A 5,054-nucleotide genomic window follows, 5' to 3' on the forward strand; every position below is an offset into this window, starting at 1 on the left:
TGCCTCATGCACAGCTTTAAAGACAGTTTATCATGCCATTCCTGGAAACCTTCAGCATAACCCAGGCTGTCATGGTGACTGATTGTGGCCCCACGATTTCACTGTGGGGGCTCCAATCAGAAGGCAGAGGGAGCCCCTCCCGCTGTCTAACTCCACAGATACAGGGTTTGGCGCCATCCACAGACAGGGTTTGGTGCCATCGTCCATCCTGTTAATTTTGGTCAGGTTTCTGCTGTATTATACAGCTGGCACCCACTGTGTATGGAGCAGGCTCAGTGCAGCGGCCTGCTCCATACAATCCCTTACACATTATCATGTACATGTGATAATGTGTGAAGAGGTTAATAAATAATTCACCAAGCAGCATTTTTTTGTATAACATCCATTAAAACTGTTGGATTTCTGAATATGACTACCTATTGGCATGCTTAATAAATTACTTTCTTAACCTTGATGACCTATGAGTCATCAATATCAAATTTTTGGAAAAGAGGGACCTTAGTATAACTGCTTGTTGTGCAGTGCGTGCTGCAGTAAAAAAAAATACTATTACAAGGCTACAGAGGAAGTAAAAATTATATTTTTTTAAATCAATACAGTGTCCTCGTGGTGTAAGGCCTCATGCACACGACCGTTGTGTGCATCCGTGGCCGTTGTGCCGGACAAGATTGGCATCCGTGTCCGTGATCCGTGGCCGTAGGTTACTTTAATACAGACGGATCCGAAGATCCGTCTGCATAAAAGCTTTTTCAGAGCTGAGTTTTCACTTCGTGAAAACTCAGATCCGACAGTATATTCTAACACAGAGGCGTTCCCATGGTGATGGGGACGCTTCAGGTTAGAATATACTACGAACTGTGTACATGACTGCCCCCTGCTGCCTGGCAGGTGCTGCCAGGCAGCAGGGGGCAGCCCCTCCCCTGTAGTTAACACATTGGTGGCCAGTGCGGCCGGCCCCCCCCTCCCTCCCCTGTAGTTAACTCATTGGTGGCCAGTGCGGCCGGCCCCCCCCCCCCCCCTCCCTCCCCTGTAGTTAACTCATTGGTGGCCAGTGCGGCCGGCCCCCCCCTCCCTCCCCTGTAGTTAACTCATTGGTGGCCAGTGCGGCCGCCCCCCCTCCCTCCCCTGTAGTTAACTCATTGGCCAGTGGGCCCCCCCTCCCTCCCCTGTAGTTGACTCATTGGTGGCCAGTGCGGCCAGCCCCCCTCCCTCCCCTGTAGTTAACTCATTGGTGGCCAGTGGGCCCCCCCTCCCTTCCCTGTAGTTAACTCGTTGGTGGCCAGTGGGCCCCCCCCTCCCTCCCCTGTAGTTAACTCGTTGGTGGCCAGTGGGCCCTCTCCCCTCCCTCCCCTCCTAATTAAAATCCCCCCCTATCATTGGTGGCAGCGGAGAGTACCGATCGGAGTCACAGTTTAATCGCTTTGGCTCCGATCAGTAACCATGGCAACCAGGACGCTACTGCTGTCCAGGTTGCCATGGTTACTTAGCAATTTGTAGCAGCATTATACTTACCTGCGAGCTGCGATGTCTGCGTCCGGCCGGGAGCTCCTCCTACTGGTAAGTGACAGGTCATTAAGCAATGCGCCGCACATTGCCTTGCTAAGTAACCATGACAAACAGGACAGCAGTAGCGTCCTGGTTGCCATGGTTACCGATCGGAGCCCCAGCGATTAAACTGGGACTCCGATCGGTACTCTCCGCTGCCACCAATGATAGGGGGGGGAGATTTTAATTAGGAGGGGGAGGGAGGGGAGAGGGCCCACTGGCCACCAACGAGTTAACTACAGGGGAGGGAGGGGGGCCCACTGGCCACCAACGAGTTAACTACAGGGGAGGGAGGGGGGGCCCACTGTCAACCAACGAGTTAACTACAGGGGAGGGAGGGGGGCCCACTGGCCACCAACGAGTTAACTACAGGGGAGGGAGGGGGGGCCCACTGGCCACCAACGAGTTAACTACAGGGGAGGGAGGGGGGCCCACTGGCCACCAACGAGTAAACTACAGGGGAGGGAGGGGGGCCCACTGGCCACCAATGTGTTAACTACAAGGGGGGGGCTGCCCCCTGCCGCCTGGCAGCACCTGCCAGGCAGCAGGGGGCAGTCATGTACACAGTTCTTTTAGTATATTCTAACCTGAAGCGTCCCCATCACCATGGGAACGCCTCTGTGTTAGAATATACTGTCGGATTTGAGTTTCACGATGTAACTCAAATCCAACGGTATATTCTAACATAGAGGCGTTCCCATGGTGATGGGGATGCTTCAAGTTAAAATATACCATCGGATTGGAGAAAACTCCGATCCTATGGTATATTAACTCCTGACTTTACATTGAAAGTCAATGGGGGACGGATCCGTTTGAAATTGCACCATATTGTGTCAACGTCAAACGGATCCGTCCCCATTGACTTGCATTGTAATTCAGGACGGATCCGTTTGGCTCCGCACGGCCAGGCGGACACCAAAACGACTTTTTTTTCATGCCCGTGGATCCTCCAAAAATCAAGGAAGACCCACGGACGAAAAAACGGTCACGGATCACGGAAAAACGGAACCCGTTTTTGCGGACCGCAAAAAAATACGGTCGTGTGCATGAGGCCTAAGAGCAATACTGATCGAAACGGTCAGCTTTAGACAATGGGTGAACAGGGTCTTATCAAAGGGCCAACCACTATTACGACTCATATAGCGGTCCAAAATGCACGGGCACTGGCCAGGTTCACGCTGTTTGCGAATGTGGATTATGAGCGTGTGCACTCCACGGAGCAGATGCAGACCCATTGACTTGAATGGGTCCGCATCTGCCAGATACGACCGAAGATAGGACTTTTTGTGGTGCGGAGGCACGGACATAAATCCCACGGAAGCGCTTCGTAGTGCTTTCAGGGGCTTCTGATCCGTGCCTCCTCACCACAAAAAGATAGGTGAAGTCCTATCTTCGGTCGTATCTGGCAGATACGGACCCATTCAAGTCAATGGGTCCGCATCCGTACCATTGAGTGCAAGTACTCAGTGCCTGTATATTGCAGACCGGCCATTTATGGTCCGCAATACAGGAACTTTGCCCTTACGTTCGTGTGCATGAGCCCTTAGCTATATACCGGTAACCAGTAATTATCATCTAATCTGAATTAATTTTGAATTCTGGTCTGAAGGCTCTGGATTTTTTTCTGCTCTGGTCTGGTCTATATTAGTTAAGGAGGACTGTATTAATTTTGGGTCTTGACAGGGATCTGTATTTATTTAAGGGTTAAGTCTGACATATGAATTCATTTAGGTGTCTAGTTGGAGGTATGAATTAATTTTGAGGTCTGGTGGTCCGATTTTTTTTCCTGCTGTGGGGTCTGCATTAGTTAAGGTGGTCTGGCATGAGGATTGTATTAATTTTGGGTCTGATCTCGGATCTGTATTTATGTAAGGGTTATGTCTGAGATTTTAATTCACTTACGTGTCTGGTTGGAGGTATGAATTTATTTTGGGGTATAGTTTGTGGTCTGTATTAGTTTATTGCTTGGTCTAAGCATATTTAGGGGTCTGGTCTAAGATTTCTATCTATTTTGGGGGCTTATTTGGAGTTTTGAGCTACCCTATCCTACATTTTGTACTTATGTGGCTGATAATATGTGTGGAGTCATTTTTTTACCCCCCTAGGTTTTCTTCTTGGGAGCAACACATCATAGTAAAGAAGCAGACAGTCTAAGGGAAATGAATGAGAAGCCCTTAGTTTTTCTTCTGAACTAGAGAGCAGGAGAAACACGGATTACTTCATTCCATTTTTTTTAGCCTTCCTATCATCCATCTCCCTATCACCCTGTACTGGTTTTTAAGGTCATATTACATAAGGTTCATGTCCTTAACAGCTGGTCAAGCAGAGAAAAGCCACTAGGTGTTACACTCACAATGCTGCAGACTTATAAAGGAGTCACACGTCCTCGGGGGGACCAAAGCTAAAGCCTAAACTATAATATTTTATGTTTCTAGCTCATCAGAAACTGAAAGTGTAATTATTTTTATTCATGGGAGACATTCTTCGTGCAAGGAAGCTGTGCACAAATCTGGAAGGCATTAAAATGATTTCATAGATAAGGCAGTCTCATAGGCATTTAAGCTCCTGAAACCAATCAAGCAGTTCTACATCCAGGGACAGGATAAGCTGGCCATTTCTGAAGGTAATGTCATAATTGGAGTAGACCTAAACATAGCAATAGCTCAACAAATCTTAAATGACTTAGTAAAACATCTAAAGTAATTTCTAACCGTTGGAATCAATTATTTCAGCTGTAAAGAACAATTTATCTAAAACTTCCCATCGACATAATGATTATCACTAACGATCCAAACCTCTATGGTACTAAAAATGATTGGTTTAACCAAGGGAAATCTGCTCCTCAGCCAGGACACTATCGTTCATAATCCACAATTTTTCCAGATTGTCAGTAGTAAACACTGCAGTAATGTACATGGTGCAGTGCAAATACATAAATCCCCCTCCATGCAGGTTAATTTATATGGAAATCATGACTGTAACATGGCAAATATTTGTGTATGCTCCTGTATGCCCTTTTTCTAACCAGTGAGCTGATTGTAAAAGACTGAACCCTTACTGTATATGTCTTACAAACTACAAAGCTGTTCATACATGAGATAACTATCAGTCAAAGGCTCTTTCAGCAGACAGCACGTCACTATAAACATGCAAGAATGGCTTGGCAAACTGTTTTACACAGCGGACACCCAGAGGCAGAGTCTTTGATTGGCTATAACGCTGATCACGGGCGTTTAACCCCTCAGATGCCATGGTCAATTGCAATCATGGCATTCGAGCAGCATTTTCCCATGAGCGTTGTGCTCCTGGAAACTGAGTGGCTTCCCTGCTCAAAGATCGAGGGAGCCGTTCAGTTGCCATGACAGACTCAGGCCTTCTGAAGGCTCCGAGGCCTGTCATAGCAAAGTTCCTATCAGAAAGACTAGGGCTACACAACGACATTTGTCACGTGACTGTCACAGTAATGTTGTGTTAAATTTTTGTAATGATAGTCTGTGGTGTCGCACTGT

Source organism: Bufo bufo, chromosome 2 (assembly GCF_905171765.1).
Source record: "Bufo bufo chromosome 2, aBufBuf1.1, whole genome shotgun sequence".
Taxonomy (NCBI): domain Eukaryota; kingdom Metazoa; phylum Chordata; class Amphibia; order Anura; family Bufonidae; genus Bufo; species Bufo bufo.